The sequence below is a fragment of the Microtus pennsylvanicus genome, chromosome 22, assembly GCF_037038515.1.
Source record: "Microtus pennsylvanicus isolate mMicPen1 chromosome 22, mMicPen1.hap1, whole genome shotgun sequence".
Lineage (NCBI taxonomy): Eukaryota > Metazoa > Chordata > Mammalia > Rodentia > Cricetidae > Microtus > Microtus pennsylvanicus.
This window is the reverse complement of record NC_134600.1, coordinates 20,896,068-20,913,168: the sequence shown is the minus strand read 5'-3', so window position 1 is coordinate 20,913,168 and position 17,101 is coordinate 20,896,068. Positions and strand designations below refer to the sequence as shown.

General features: G+C 37.7%; 1 long non-coding RNA gene across 1 annotated transcript; it reads right to left on the bottom strand.

Moving 5' to 3' along the window:
- Positions 1–632: 632 nt before the first annotated feature.
- On the bottom strand, positions 633–3,453 carry LOC142839766 (uncharacterized). Its single transcript, XR_012908835.1, has 2 exons — positions 3,384–3,453; positions 633–1,260 (listed from the first exon to the last, which is right to left on the bottom strand). It is a non-coding gene; the product is annotated as an uncharacterized LOC142839766 (long non-coding RNA).
- Between the last annotated feature and the right edge of the window lie 13,648 nt (positions 3,454–17,101).

Here is a 17,101-nt window from a genome sequence, read left to right as displayed (position 1 = left end):
CTAATTCTGAGAACCTGAGTTCTATCTCTGGGTTACCGATAAGACTTCTCCAGTTGTTTCTCATATTTTCACTTGGGTGGTTCCATGTGCATACTTTTATATGAGCTCATTGGTCAATAATTTTGAAATACAAAGAAGTGCCATTGAGGTCACTTGCAGCCAAATAATTCCCTAGGTATCATCACTAGAACTCATGAAGTGGAAGTAGATCGTAGACCCCTGTTAGTTTTCCTGTCAGTGCTACATACACATCATGGCACAGGTGCATTCACACAAACACACTTCAAACATTTTCACATGGATGGAATTAACAATGGAAAGAATATAACCTATTATTGAGAACATATAAAATGATTTGGCTGTTCAAATTATAGAATTTCAAGAAATATTGCTATTCATGAAAACAATGGTGCTCCCTCTAAATCTTATTTTATTTTTTCTCTGATTCAATGATAAGTGCTTTTAAAACACCTATTTCAGCTGGACTTAGAGGTGCATGGCTATTATCATAGCACATAGGAGTATGCATGGGGACCATCTCGGTAAGTTTGAGGTCAACTTGTTCCCCATCATGAATTCTTGAAATCCCTGGCTATGTGGACTTTTCCTAATTAAATCTGGCTTGACTCAGGTTTATTTTAACCAAGTTTTTTTATCTTTATTCACATAAAGAGATCTATTTTAACAATGAAGATAAATAGCAATATAGAAATTCCATTCACATTCAGTCCATTAGATTCTTTGACAAACATCTGGAGGTGACGTTATCTTTCAAGTGACAAGAGACAGAAGGAAACTGGGACACCTTCACCTTCAGCATTATCATGACATATGGGAACTGGAGAGTGGTCTCAGGAGTACTGGTCCTCTTGGGTACCCAAGTCTGATTCCTAGCCCACACTTCAGATTGGTCAGAACTCCCTGTAATTGTAGGTCCTGAATATGTGGTGCATTGTTCTGGCTTCTTTTGGCACAAGATATGCAAATGCTGAACAGAAATATCTGTATGTGATCCTATATTTATAATAGGTTTTCTTCGTGTGCCTGTTATCTTAAAAAAGAATGAAGTTTAATTTAGATGTAGACAAGAAGACAGTGTCTAATCCCCTCTGACTGGAAGTACACACAGTTGTGGGTGCTGGGTATCAATGTTGGTCCCCGTGGATGAGTCACCAATGTTCTAAGTGCTGAGTCTCACCAACATGTCAAACAGTGTGGTATGAATGGCTGATCTAAGTTCTTTACCACAGCCTTGATGACCTGGAAGAAATAAAAGAGGAGTAGCATGGGGAACTAACTTAGGCTTTCTTTTTTTTCTGTTTGATATTTATTTTATTATTTTATTTATTTTTTTTTGTTTTCTCCATTCAAAAATTTCCACCTCCCTCCTCCCCCTTCTTCCTGACCTATCCTCCTTCCTCCCCCTCCAGTCCCAGGATACCCTGCCCTGTTGGAAGTCCAAGGCCCTCCCCCTCCATCCAGGCCTGGAAGGCAAGCATCCAAACAAACCAGAATCCCAAAAAGCCAGTACATCCAGCAGGAACCAGTCCCAGTGCCATTGTCAGTGGCTTCTATGCCAGCCCCCAACATCAGCCACGCCCAGAGAGTCCAGCCATACCACAGGCCCGCTCAGTTTCAGTCCAGCTGGATTTGGTGAGCTCCCATTAGATCAGGAACATTGTATCAGTGAGTGGACCAACCCCTCTCTGCCCTGACCTTCTTGCTCATCCTTTCTTTCCCTCTGTCCCTCAACTGGACCCTGGGAGTTCACTCTAGTGCTCCGATGTGGGTCCCTATCTCCATCTCCATCCATCCCCAGATGAAAGAACCATGGCAACATGCAAGATACCTCAGTGTGACCATGGGATAAGACAAGGGAGATTGTGGAGAAAGGGGAGCACTCATCCATTGTTGGAGGGAGTATGGGCATATGCAGCCACTTTGGAAATTAGTGTGGTGGTTTTTCAGGGGGTCGGGGGCCGGCCGGCCTCAGGGTCCAGCAATACCACTCTTGGGGGTGTAAACAGGAGATGCCCAGTCATATTACAGAGGCATTTGTTCAACAATGATTGTAGTGGCATTGTTTGTGATGGACAGAACCTGGAAACAACCTAGATGTCCTTTAATGGAAGGATGGATGAAGTAGGTGTGGAATATATCCACATTAGAGTACTACTCAGCAGGAAAAAAAAACCCAATGACATCTTGAATATTGCGTGCAAATGGATGGACATAGAAAACATTATCCTGAGTGAGATAACCCAGACCCAAAAAGATGATTATGGTATGTACTCACTCATTAGTAGATTCTTCCCATAGTCAAAGGACATTAAACCTATAGTTTGCAAGCCTGGAGAAGCCAAATAACAAGGTGAACCCAAAGAAAACCATAAATAAATCCTCCTGGAAATTGTAAGTAAAAAAGATTGACGGGCAAAAGGTGGGAGCATGGGGGTGGGGGTCTGGGACTTGGAGAGCGGGAGAGAGAAGGGAGAAAGGAAAGACTGGAGAGAGCTTGGGGGAGTGGGGAGGTAGAGATGGAGGAAGGGCGGATATAGGAGCAGGGAACACGATATCTATATTAAAGAAGCCATGTTAGGGTTGACAAGATACTTGGCTCTTGAAGTGATCCCAGATGTCCATGGGGATGTCCCCAGTTAAGTCCTTGGGCAGCAGTGCAGAGGGAGCCTGAACTGGCTTTGCCCCACTATTACACTGTTTATCTCGAATATAACCATAGAATCTTCATCCGGCAATGGATGGAGATAGAGACAGAGACCCTCATCAGAGCAACGGACTGACCTCCCAAGGTCCAATTGAAGAGCAGAAGAGGGAGAGATGAGCAATAAAGTCTAGACCACGAGGGGTTTGTCCACAACTGAGACAGTGTGCCTGTTCTAATGGGAGCCTACCAAATCCAGCTGGACCAGGACTGAATGAGCATGCAATCAAACTGGACTGTCTGAATGTGGCTGACACTGGGGGCTGACTGAGAAGCCATTGATAAAGGCACTGGGACTTGTTTCTACTGCATGTACTGGCTATTTAGGACCCTAGTCTATTTGGATGCAAAGCTTCCTGGTCCTGGATGTAGTGGGGAGGGCCTTGGACATCCCACAGGGCAGAGTTCCCTGCCCTCTCTTAAGGATGGAGGGGGAGAGAAGAGGGTGAGTGTGGGAGCAGGAGAGCAATGGGAGGAGGGGAGGAAGTGTAAATTTTTGAATGTAAAAAATAAAAAAGGTGTGGAACATGTACACACTGGAGTGCTGTTCAGCAGTAAAAAATGGTGACATCTTGAATTTTGCATGCGTGAATGGAAATGGAGGACACTGTCCTGAGTGAGAAAACCCAGATCCAGGGAGACGAATATGGTATGTACTCACTCGCTGGTGGACTCTAGACATATACAGAGGACATTGTGCCTATAGTTCAGGAGCCTGGAGAGGGCAGATAATGAGGTGAACCCAAAGACAGATATAGATCCTCCTGGAAATTGGAAGCAGGCAAGATTGTCAGGCAGGGGTTGGAGCATGGGGAGGGAGATGGGGTGTGGAGAGAGGGAGAGGGGGAGAGAGAGGGGAGAACGGGAGGACTGGGGAGAGCTTGGGGGAGTGGGAGGGTGGAGATGGAGGAGGGACAGACATGGGAGCAGGGAAGAAGATATCTTTATTAGGGGAGCAATTATGGGGTTGGCAGGAGACTTGGCTCTAAGGAGGATTCCATGTGTCCTTGGGGATGTCTTCAGCTGAGTCCTTGGGCAGCAGAGGAGAGGGTGCTGGAACTGGCTTTCTTCTTAAAGAGTTTCAGAGCCCAAGTCTCCCACAAATGAGGGAAAAGTACAAAAAGTAATTAGGATACAAACTGACAGTAAAAGTCTTTGAAAGGTAATTAACCATTTAATCAAAGCAATTGGCCACAATTGGAGCCTAGAAGCTCACAAACCAAGTGTAACCATGCTCGAGTTCATTCCTCACAAAAAGAGAGAATCATAACTTGTAGGCGTGAAGATTGCCTTGTATGAATTGTATCATAGAATAGATTTATTTATGTCTCTATTTCCTCTTTGTTGTATATGTTCGGGGCATTGTGAATTGTAGGCTGACTGTTCTCTGTTTTATGTCCAAAAGGCACCTAGGAGTGAGTACATATATTTTTCTTTCTAGTTCAGGGTTAACTCACTCTTTTTATCATGTTTCCTAGATCCACAAATTTGCACATAAATTTCAAGATGTAATTGTTTTTTTTTCCACTGTGTAGTACTCCATTGTGTAAATATACCACAATTTCTTTGTCCATTCTTCAGTGGAGGGGTTGTTTTCAGGTTCTGGCTCTGACAATGTTGCTGTGAACACAGTTGAGTATTTGTCCTTGTGGTATGATTGAGCATCCATTGAGTCCATATTCAAAGGGCATGGCTGGGTTCTAAGATAGGTTGTTTCCTAATTTTCTTTCATTTTTTTTTTAATTTTTAGTTTTCCAAGACACAGTTTCTCTTTATCTTTGAAGCCTGTCCTGGGACTAGCTCTTGTAGACCAGGTTGTTCTTGAAGTCACAGAGATCTACCTCTGGCTACCAAGTTTAGGGATTAAAGCCATGCCTCACAACCAGGCAGGTGGCTTTCTATTTTTCTACGGAATAACCATACTGATATCCAAAGTAGCTGACTCAGTTTGTAATCCCATCAGCAATGGAGGAGTGTTCTCTTAACTCTACACCCTCTCCATCTTAAGTTGTCATCAGTGTTTTGATCTTGCCTATTGTTACAGATGTAATAGGGAATCCCAGATTTGTTTTGATTTTCATTTCTCTAATGACTAAAGAGTTTAGAAATTTCCTTAAGTGTCTCTCAGTCATTTTAGATTCATATGTTAAAAGATTTTTATTTAGGTCTGTATTTCATTTTTTATTGGATTATTTATTCTTTTGATGACCAATTATTTAAGTTCTTTGTATGTTTTGAAGACCAGTCCTCTGTCCACTGTGGGGTAGGTGAATATATTTTCCCATACTACAGGCTGCCTTTTTTTGTATTGTTGATCATGTCCTTTGTTTTACAGAAACTTTTGCTTCAGGAGATCTCATTTATTTTGCTCAGTGTCCGTAATGCCTGTGGTTATAATTTGAAAGTGGTCCTCTTTACCGATGTGTTCCAGTATACTTCCAATCTTCTGTTTTATGTAGTTCAGTGTGTTTGTCTTTATGATGTAGTCTTTGATCCATTGGGACTTGAGTTTTATTCATGATGATAGATGTGGATCTACTTTAATTCGTCCCCACATTGATATTCAGTTATGCCACCACCATTTCTTAAATATGTTTTCTCCATTTTATATTTTTTGGTGCCTTGTCAAAAATCAGATGTAGTAGGCGAGTGGCTTGATATCTGGGTCTTAGAATCAGTTCCATTGGTCCTCCTCTCTGTTTTTGTGCCAACACCAGGCTCTCTTCAATACTGCAGCTCTGCAGTCAGCTGAAGTAGTCAGAAAATGTGATGCCTCAAGAAATGATGTTTTATATAGGATTTTTTGGCCATCCTGCATTTTTTGGCTTTTCTATATAAAGTTGAGTGTTTTTATTTTAAGATCTGTGAAGAATTTTTCTGTTATTTACATGGGAATGGTATTGAGCCTGTAGATTGCTTTTGGAAAGGTTTTCACTTTTACTATGTTGATTTCTACCTAACAAGGGCAAGAAACATCTTTAAATTCTCTGGTCTTCTTCAAAGATTTAATGTTTTTTTCCTATAGTCCTTTCACTTCTTTAGTTGGTAATTCCATAATATTTTATATTATTTGTGGCTACTGTTAAGGGTGATGTTTCCATCATTTATTACTTCAAGCCATCTTTCTTTTTCAGAAGATATTCCTTGTAACCACCTTCTATCTACCTTCCTGATGATCACTCCCAATCTTCTGATAACCATAATTATACCCTCAACTTCTAAGGATACTTTTATACAAAACATACAAGTAAACATTTGAGAGATTTGACTCTTCATGCCTCTTATATATCAGTTAATATTATCTGTTCAACTTAAAAACATTGTTGAAACATTTAGAATTTTATGGTTCTGGTTTGAGAGCCAAATTGTGTTTCTTTCACTGGGCTTTTTTAATGTTTTGGCTGTTTTCAGGGAGATGTTGTTTCTTTACCTAGTTCTAGATTCGGAGACAAAGTTCTTTACTTTGGCTCTGGTTTGAAGACCAAAGTTGGAATACAAATAGATAAGGTTTTATCCATTACTCTGCGGGTTCAAACTAAAATAAAGAGAGGTATAATGGGGCATAAACCAATTGCTGACATTATCAAACTTTTTTCTACACAATAACTGATTTTGGATAACTGACTAGAAGTGGCTTAACATCTGTAAGAACAATTTAAAATAAGCCCCCAGTTTTTTTCCTAATGTCCAAAAGATTATGATAATATGCACAAGTTTTCTCAGATGACTACACACAAAGTCTTGCTCCAATATGAAGCAAAAAACATTATGACACTGAATTCATTTATAGAGTTTCACTACAGTATGATTTTTTTCTCATGTTTTTGAAAAATACACAAATTAACTTCAGGGTTCCTCTACAGAAGGGCTCATATTATCTATTTGGAGATTATTGTGAAAAAGAATTTACCACATTCCGTTCACAGGTATCTCTAGAGTATGGTACATTTTAAGCCTTTTAAGAGTACAGGAGTCTGCAAAGGCCTTATCACACTGACATCATTCATAGGGTTTCTCTCCAGTATGTGTTCTTTCATGGCTTTGAAGATTACTATGTCGTGCAAAGGCCTTACCACACTCATTACATTCATATCGTTTCTCTCCAGTATGTATTCTTTTATGTCTTTTAAGATTACTGTGTTGTGCAAAGGCCTTACCACACTGATTACATTCATAGGGTTTCTCTCCAGTATGTGTTCTTTTATGGCTTTGAAGATTACTGTGTTGTGCAAAGGCCTTACCACACTGATTACATTCATAGGGTTTCTCTCCAGTATGTGTTCTTTTATGGCTTTGAAGATTACAGTGTTGTGCAAAGGCCTTACCACACTGATTACATTCATAGGATTTCTCTCCAGTATGTATCCTTATATGGTATTGAAGAGCAAAGTTCTGTGCAAAGGCCTTACCACACTGATTACATTCATAAGGTTTCTCTCCAGTATGTGTTCTTTTATGCACTTGAAGATTACTGTGATGTGCAAAGCCCTTACCACACTGATTACATTCATAGGTTTTCTCTCCAGTATGTGTTCTTTTATGCCTTTGAAGATGCATGAGCTGTGCAAAGGCCTTACCACAGTGATTACATTCATAGCGTTTCTCTCCAGTATGTGTTCTTTTATGGCTTTGAAGATTACTGTGTTGTGCAAAGGCCTTACCACACTGATTACATTCATAGGGTTTTTCTCCAGTTTGTATTATTTTATGTGTTTGAAAAACAGTACATTGAGCAATGGCGTTACCACACTGATTATATTCATAGGGCAATTCTCTACTATATATTCTTTTAATCTTTTGAAGGTGACTGTGACAAGCAAAGACCTTACCATGCAGATTACATTCATATGATTTCTCTCCAGTATGTGTTCGTTTATGACTTTGATGAGTTTCATAAACAAGAAAGTCTTTATCATCTTGACCATATTCATAGTGTTTCTCTCCAGTGTGTGTTCTTTTATGCATTTCAAGATAATTGTGATAAGAAAAGACTTCATCACATTGCTTAATTTCACAGCATTTTTCTCCACTATGTGTTTTGTCATTCCTTAGAAGATGAGTGTTATAAGACAAGACTTCACCACAGTGAGAATATACTGAAAACTTCTCTCCAGTTTGATTTCTTTCAATCCTGCAAGGATAATTTACACATGTAAAAGCTTTACCACATTCAATGCAGTTGAACCTCATACCTATCTAAATTAATTTCATGTTTTCAAATTATAAAAAGGAATCAAATATCAAGGTTTTATAGCTTTGTTTAAAATCATGTTTTGTTCTCTCATTAGGGGTCATTTTACATCTAGAAAAATATTTGTGATGCGAAATTCCATTGTGCCATGATTTATCTTTTCATCTATAACTATACCTATAATTTTCCAGGATATTTTTTACATTTTTGAAGAGAACTGCATATACTGAGTGCTTTACCAACTTTACTCCATTCATAATTTTACTATATTGTGAATCATTATACATTTGGTAAGTGAACTATGACACCCAGAAGTATTTGCATAGACCTAGAACTCATGTTTCTTTGTTTGTTTTTGTTGTAATGTGAGTTTGTAGTTATGTATTAACCATGATGATAGAAAATAATTTAACTTTGTATTTTTGGATCAAATTAAACATGTATACTCTACATGGGAACTACAGTTTTTCTTCTTAATTGTTCTTAAGGAGAGGTATGCTAAATCTTTCCATATTCCTATGCTCATTCACTTGTGTCAAAAGTGATATATATATATATATATATATATATATATATATATATATATGTAAAAAATAATAGTGTATAAAAGATTTCCAAAATGAATCCTCAAGTTTTGACTTTCACAGACTTGTGGTATAGATATTAAGTTTTCTCCACAACAACTGCCCCTTGTCCCTTGACTAAGCTGATTTACTAAACTTAGCACAGTCACAAAAAGTATATGAGTGATACAAAGCTTACCCTGGTCTATTGAATTAGCAGAAAGTTTGCAGCTAAACTTAGCATCACTAAAATATGTATACATTTTCTGTCAAGAATAGCAAGAAGCAAATGAAGCAGAAGTTCTAAAACATAGCTCTCATGGTGCTATGAATCAAATGATGATATCCATTTAGGCATTGCTACCTAGACTTTTTCTTAAAAGAAGCCTTTGCACATGCAATTCATACACATGAAATTGGGGGATATGGATTTGTGAGAACTTAATAACCATCAATACATTTAAAGCTGTGCTTATTTACACTGTTGCTTTTGTTTAAAAGTTCCAGAACACATTACAAACCATTCAAGGGAAATTGTTATAAACTTGCCCAAGAAAATTACCTTGCATGTCTTCTAGAACATTGGCAATGCTCTTCGGTGTTAAGGTCTTCCCAAATATATCCTAAAATACAGTACCATAATAGATGTTATATTATTTAAGAATGTGCAACAATTAGCTTATTATCTTAAGTGCACCTAAGAACTGGGACTGTGTTATTCACCTCATTCTTCTTTCTCTAAAAAAATTACAGAACAAAATCATAAACCAAGGAAAAATTGTCTCCATATTTTGAAACATGAAAGAAATTCATTTTTACCAATAGTAGTTAGGTTCCTATAGGTCTCCAGCATCACATCTTTGTAGAGATTCTTCTGGGAAGGATTCAGTAAATCCCACTCTTCCTTAGTGAAGTTTATGTGCACATCATCATAGTTCACTGCCTTCAAAAATATAACATACATGAGTACAATGTAAGTATGACAGTGAAATGCATACTTCTTTGAAAGTATAATATTATGATTCTGGTGTTCCCCATTCTTGTTCCATGACATAGACAGTCACTTTAGAAGGAAATTGAAAAGGAGAATCAATTTTGCTATTTCTGTGTTTTTTGTATAGGATACCACCTTATAAGAGCAGTATCTATTCACAGGGAGAGAAAAAGAGTAAAGATCAACAGTACATTGTATGCATGACAAAATAGATGAATATAGAAGAAAGAAAAAATGGACAAACTGGGCATATTGATGTATTTTGCCTTTACCACAACACTCAGAAAACAGAGGTGCGTATATTTGTCTCTGAGATGAATGCCAGTCAATATTTAACAGAACTGCTTATCCATTTTCGGATATCATGAATCTTGGCAGAGGTTGAGGCATGAGCATGTCTTTGCCCAAAGGCCAGTTTTGACAACAAGGAAACAAACTCTGAGTGTCTTTGAAGCTCAACATTCTCTGGAAAATAGATCAATGTTACCAGTAGTAATTGTGTCTCACTTCAACATTATGCTAGGTTATTTAAATTCCATATTTTACAGCTCTTTGAAGTGGTTGAAGATTACCTATCTATGCAAAATATATTCTTTACGTGTCTAAAAATCCTGATTATTCTAATTATAAGTATGATAAACATAGATGACTATTGATCTATAATTCTAATACCTATATAATGTAAAGACTAAGACTTCATATTAGAATCTTGTACAATAAACAACTGTACAATAAATGAGGACAATGGGCTCAAAATGTAACCAATGAATAAGTATCTTGATCAGTGGAAGAAATGTACATTGCAATTTGATAAATATATTTATCAATATATAAAATGTTTTAAGCAGAGGTAGAAGCATGAATGCATACAATATTCAATATATTTCACGTTATATCAATATTCAAAATCTATATCAAAGCAATTGCATATAAATTATAACTCACAAGCATTCACTCTATTACTCACTATTATTATTAATGTATGTAAACTCACACTAATCTATTATTCCATCCTATTTTCGCTTTTTTTTTTCAGAGAAATCCGTGAGCCCATAAAATTTCCTTTCTAACCCGCAACCATATACCAAATATAATCAACCCCTAAATGATATCCCTAACCTGTGGACAAACTTTTTTGGGAGAGGGGATGTAGTCTTTTAGAATTACTTCCAGCTGTCATGGGGGCAATGTTCTTTCTATGGGATCCTGCGAAAGTAAAATGATGGTTACATTCCAAGATTAATGTCTGGTATAATTGCAAATAGACTCTGAGTATTTTGTAAAGTTTTTCTGAGCTTCCTCTTATAAGGTCTGTCCAGAATGCTGTAAAAAGTGGACCATTTCAGCTAACCAAGTTGGAACCATCTCGAGCAGCTGGTATGCAAAAGAGGTCTGGTAGTAGCGCTATCATCATCATGCCATCAGAGCAACCAGGTTGAGTTGTTGTTGTGGGGCCCCAACTTCTTCCTGGAAACTTCAAAATTACTGCAATAAAATTCATTATTCATTGTGGAGCCTCAAAAAAGAAAAATGCTTCCATGGGATTCAGAAATGAGGCATTCTCCCAATGATTGATCAAAGGCAGAGGGCACAGCCCATTGAGAGTTGTGCAATCCCTGGGCTGGTTCTGGGTTCTATAACAGAAGATGAAGGGCTGGAGAGATGGCTCAGTGGATAAGAGCATTGCCTGCTCTTCCAGAGGTCCTGAGTTCAATTCCCAGCAACCACATGATGGCTCACAACCATCTGTAATGAGGTCTGGTGCCCTCTTCTGGCCTTCAGGCATAAACGCAGAAAAAATATTGTATACATAATAAATAAATAAGATTTTTTTTTTTAAAAAAAGAAGAGAAGATGAATAAGTCCTATGAAGTAAGAAAGTAAGAAGCACTACCCCATCACATTTGCATCAATTCTTGACTCAAGGATCCTGCTCTCCTTAAGTTCCTTCCCTGATATTCTGTATTAGCGAACAACAATATGGAAGTATAAGCCTGGCGGTGGTGGCGCACGCCTTTAATCCCAGCACTAGGGAGGCAGAGGCAGGCGGATCTCTGTGAGTTCGAGGCCAGCCTGGTCTACAAGAGCTAGTTCCAGGATAGAAACCAAAAGCTACGGAGAAACCCTGTCTCGAAAAATAAAAAAAAAGAACAATATGGAAGTATAAGCCAACTAAACTCTTTTCACCCAATTTTGCTTTTTAATAATGGTGTTTCATCACAACAGCAGAATCCCTAACTAAAACAAGACACCATGTTTTGTTGATGTGCATGAGATTCTAAAGGTAAACAAAGAAGAGAGACTTTGGGGAAATGTGAGACTGAGATGAATGGTGGAAGGAAGCACTGCAGTCAAGGTAAAAAAAAAGAAGAAACAAAAGAATAATGAAAGAGAGGAATGAGGATAAATGAGGGAAGATTGGATCAAGAAAAGATGAAAATTCAGCAGAGCAAATGCCAAATCCTGTGGTTCTCTCTCAGGTACATGGGGCTACATATTTTGTTGGTTTGGTTTTTTGTTTTTGTTTTGTGTTTCTTGAGACAGGGTTTCTCTGTAGCTTTGGAGCCTTTCTTGGAACTAGCTCTTGTATACCAGACTGGCCTTGAACTCACAGAAAAGCACCACCAGTGACTGGTGAGGCTTCACTTTCCAAGGGCTTACTTAATTAGCTCTATCCCTACTGAAGCAGTAATCTAATTGATATTTAAAATAAAAACTCAGACCAGGCAGTTGTGGCACACACCTTTAATTCCAGTAATTGGGAGGCAGAGACAGGCAGATCTCTGTGAGTACAAGGCCACCCTGGGCTACAAAATGAGTTCCAGAACAGGATCTAAAGCCACAGAGAAACCCTCTCTCAGAAAAACTAAACCAAACTAAATTAAACTAAACTGGAAATAAAATAAAATAAAATAAAATCTAAGGAGTCAGATAGTAGGGTAAGAACTTGAAAGATCAGAAAATCAATTGATCAGCCACTGGTGACTACTACCTCTTCAATTTCTCCATGCAAGAAAAGAGCCCATGGCCGGGCGGTGGTGGCGCGTGCCTTTAATCCCAGTACTTGGGAGGCAGAGGCAGGTGGATCTCTGTGAGTTCAAGACCAGCCTGGTCTGGTCTACAAGAGCTAGTTCTAGGACAGGCTCCAAAACCACAGAGAAACCCTGTCTCGAAAAACCAAAAAAAAAAAAAAAAAAGAAAGAAAAGAAAAGAGCCCATATCTTCTCTCAAGCCTGCCTTAATAATCATGACTTCTACCTGATCAAAGACCTCCAAACCTCTAGGGTGATTTTCAGTCAGGTTGTTGTTAGCTCTGTCCTGACTCCAAGCAAGCTTTATTATGAGAACATTATAAAAATGTCAAACCCTTTCCCCTTTCTTACTAAATAAAAAGTGAACAATTTAACTAACACAGTAAAGTTATATACAAAATATAAAACTACTATGTACAAATATATATAGGAAACAATAAACAATTTATTTGTATTTGGAAAATTTAGAGAAAATACTTTATTATCTATCCTATTTAGGTAAGTCCAAAGTGTTACATCTAAATCATTTTTTATCCCAACCTAAAATAAACTTTTTATATCTCTTAACCTTACATGTTTCAATTTGGTAACAGAGAAAACTACAATTATCCAGTATTTAAGTATTTAAGTCTATTAGAGACCTGAGAAGGATATAATACTACCCAACTAAACAGAAAATATAGTGTTTATCTATCTCCATGCAGAAATCTGAAGTCCAAACAGATCAAAACATAAAACCAACCACATTGAACTTCATAGAAGTGAAAGTTGGAAGTACACTTGAACACATGGGTACAGGAGACCACTTTTTAAATATAACCCCAGCAGCATGAACACTACTAGCAATATTTAATAGATGGGACAACCTAAAACTGAGAACTTTCTGAAAAGCAGAGGAAATGTTCAATAAAACGGCAGCCTACAGGATGGAAAAAGGTCTTCTTCAACCCCACTTCAAACAGACAGCTGATATCCAAAATATATAAAGAGCTCAAGGAACTGGTCATCAGAAGAACAAATGGAAAAATAATTGTACAGAATTAAACAGAGAACTCTCAACAGATGACTATAAAATGACTGAAAGACACTTAAGGAAATGCTCAACATCCTTAGCCACTTAGCCATTAAGAAATGTAAAAACAACTCTGAGATTCCACTTTACACCTGTAAGAATAGCCAAGATCAAAAACACTGAGAACAGTTCATGCTGGAGAGGATGTGGGTGGAAGGGAAAACTTCTCCATTGCTGGTGGGCATGCAAACTGGTACAATCACTTTAGAAATCAGAATGGTGAATCTAAGAAAATTAGGACACAACCTACCTCAAGACCAAGCAATACCACTTTTCAGTAATACCTAAATGATTCTCAATCATACCCCAAGGGCATGTGTCCAGCTATATCCATATCAGCACTATTTGTATTAGCCTGGTAACAACCTAAAAACTCTCACACCAATGAAAGGATGAGGAAAATGTGCTGCATTCACACAATGGAGTACCACAGAGTAGAAAAAAAATGACATCTTGAAATTGCAGGCAAATTTATGCATCAAGAACACATCATATTGGGCTGGAGAGATGGCTCAGTGGTTAAGAGCACTAACTGATCTTCCAGAGGTCCTGAGTTTGATTCCCAGCAACCACATGGTGGCTCATAGCCATTTATAATGAGACCTGGCGCCCCCTTCTGGCATGTGGGGCACACATGGAAGGAATGCTGTACACATAATAAATAAATAAATAAATAAATAAATAAATAAATAAATAAATAGAACACATCATATTGAGTGAGGTAACCCAGACCCAGAAAGACAAATATACAATGTCCTCACTCATATGTGGCTTTTAGACCTAAAGCAAAGAAAACCAGCCTACAATTCTCAACTCCAGAGACCCTAGATAACAAAGAGGAATCTAAGCGAAATACACATGGATATAATCTACATGGAAAATAGAAAAAGACAGAATCTTTTGAACTAATTGTGAGCATGGAGATCATGGGAGAAAGTAGAAGAGGTGAGGAAGGGAGGAGAGCAGAGAAAAATATTTACCTCAATAAAAACAATTTTAAAAAAACAAGAAATGACAGAACAACCGACTGCCTGGACAGTCACCCAAGATTTCAACCAAGATTCCACCATACTGTTAGACTTTTAACTTTAGCCTATACACCTAGAAGATCTAACCATGTTTCTGTGAAGCAGAAATTTTGAAGGATTGTCCTGCTTTGCCATGGCAATGCTCAGCTGTCACTTTCTTTTGTGACCTGCCTATCTCACTTGGACAGTATACTGTCAGTAGTTAAGTCAAAGGGCAGTTTCTTGCCAGTGCCTAAGTCTTTCTAGAAAGAAAGTTAACTACATTTAGTCATTTCTATGATATCCATCATTTCTCTGAAGTAGATTGGTGTTATCAGGAACAGACATGTCTTGCCATAAAAGCCTCATATAATCGTACCATATTAAATGCCGTAATTTGAATAGGAAATGTTTGATGACTTATTTAAAATGTATTTTTGGCCAGGGAGTGATGGTGTATGTCTTTAATCCCAGTACTTGTGTGGCAGAAGCAGGTTGATCTCAGTATGCTCAAGGCCAGGCTGGTCTACAAAGTGATTTTCTGGACAACAAGAGTAATACAAAGGAACCGTATCATGAAAAAAATGGAAATGAAATGTCTTTTTTGTTTAGCCTTGAAAGCCTACATAACATGACTTTAAGTATGATTATAATATGTAAATATTAACTTGTAAATTTATTAATTTAAATAGCTTGTAATAGTAATTTTCAGGAATAGAGATTTATTTTACATCATAAAATGACTTGTCGGGCACAAAACCTTACATAAGAGTAGAAATGTATGTACAGTATGTTTTATCAAAAATAACCTTGAATTTCCGTGAATATACAAAAATATGTTTAATAAGATTAGAAACATCTACAGTATAACAAAAATAATTTCAAATATGTATTAATATACAAAAATCCATACTAATGTAAAATATTTAATAAAAATAGTTGTCTCTTATTAAAAGTCAAATTAGTAATCTATCATTTATACTATAAGTTCTATATCCTCCCTTTTTCTTTTCAGAACAAGATACCTGAATATTATCTCCTTTGTTTATATTTTTTACCATTACCCATAGTAACTTGTTACCACCTCCACCTCTATGATGACATAAATCATGAACTAATGAATGACCAAACTGCTTACCCCAACTCTTGGGAATATGGAAACCATGCTTCTGAAATTATTTTTTGTTGTCTGTGGGCAATGGCATCTATAAGGGTCCCTAAAATAAACCTAGGATAATTTCAATTCATGGGAGAATTGCCTGTATTATCTCTTGTCCAGTCTTTGTGTAATGGGAAAGTGGAGGAATTATCTCAAGTTCTGGCTAGCGTAGTGCATGAGGACTATCTTAGATAGTAATCTCGGAATTGTCCCGAATAATTTATAGCCCAAAGCTGACCTTTGGAGGGGTAGTCAGTTTAGTGGCATTACCACACTCTAGGAGGATTCAATGTTGTGGGGCCCTAAGCCCGTCTTTAAGATTTTAATGGTCACTACTAAGAATGATTGTGGTTTAGTATAGAAAACCTTTTAAGTGCTGTATGGAGTAAAGCTCAAAGTGGTTAAAGGAGCATAGTTTTTTATTTATATACAGAATTCCAAAACTTAATTTTAAGTTCCTTGATAGAGATTTAGACCCAAAATCATGAACAGGAATTAAGTAGAAAGCCTTTTATTTAAATTAGATTTTAGATGTAGTGCAAACTGATCTTATTCATAAATCCTGTAGTCAGATAGGCGTGCTGAAAGCTGAAAGATCAGAGAAGCACAGCATCCAGCCACTAGTTTTAGCTCTATAAAATTCCCAGTCCAATGTGGGAACCCACGTGTGACTCAGTTCCCATCTGGAGTCTTCTCAGACTTAAAGATTCTATTTGAGTCTGAATATGCCTGCTGTTCTTCTTCTAGTAACCTTGAGGGCTGTGAATAACATCTGTGTTAGCCAACAGAAAAAGCATTTTGCCCAGCTCAAATAGCCCATTTTTTCTATTAAGATTTGGGCTAGTGTAGGCCAGCCAGGGGCACTCCTTGTTAGTGATTAGAAGCTGCTGAGCTGAATGAGATAATGCACAGGATTGAGCTGCCTCCAAGCACAGTGCAGGAAGGTAGGGAGCTGACTGTACTGCTTTTTGATCTGCCTTTTGACTGTGTTTAGTATATATGCTGTCTGAGAAATAAACTCAGGCTGCTTTCTATTGACCTTTCATCCTCTCAATCTAACCTATGATTCTGTCTTCATTTCTCTTAATCTAACTTTTCCTTTGCCTCAGCATTCCCTCCAAGGGAAGCCCTAGATAAATGTTTTAAGACTCACCAAATGGGGTATCCCATCTCTATAAGTCCTCAGAGTGAATGCTGTTTCTACAAAATACTCAATCCTCAACTCCTCTCCTGTACCACCTTATATTCCTCTCTCTGCCCAGGCATGCCACTTCCTATCTGCAACTCCTTAGTGATAAGGATTAAAGATGTGAGACACCAGCATTGACTCTACAACAAACTAGTGTGACTACTGGGATTAA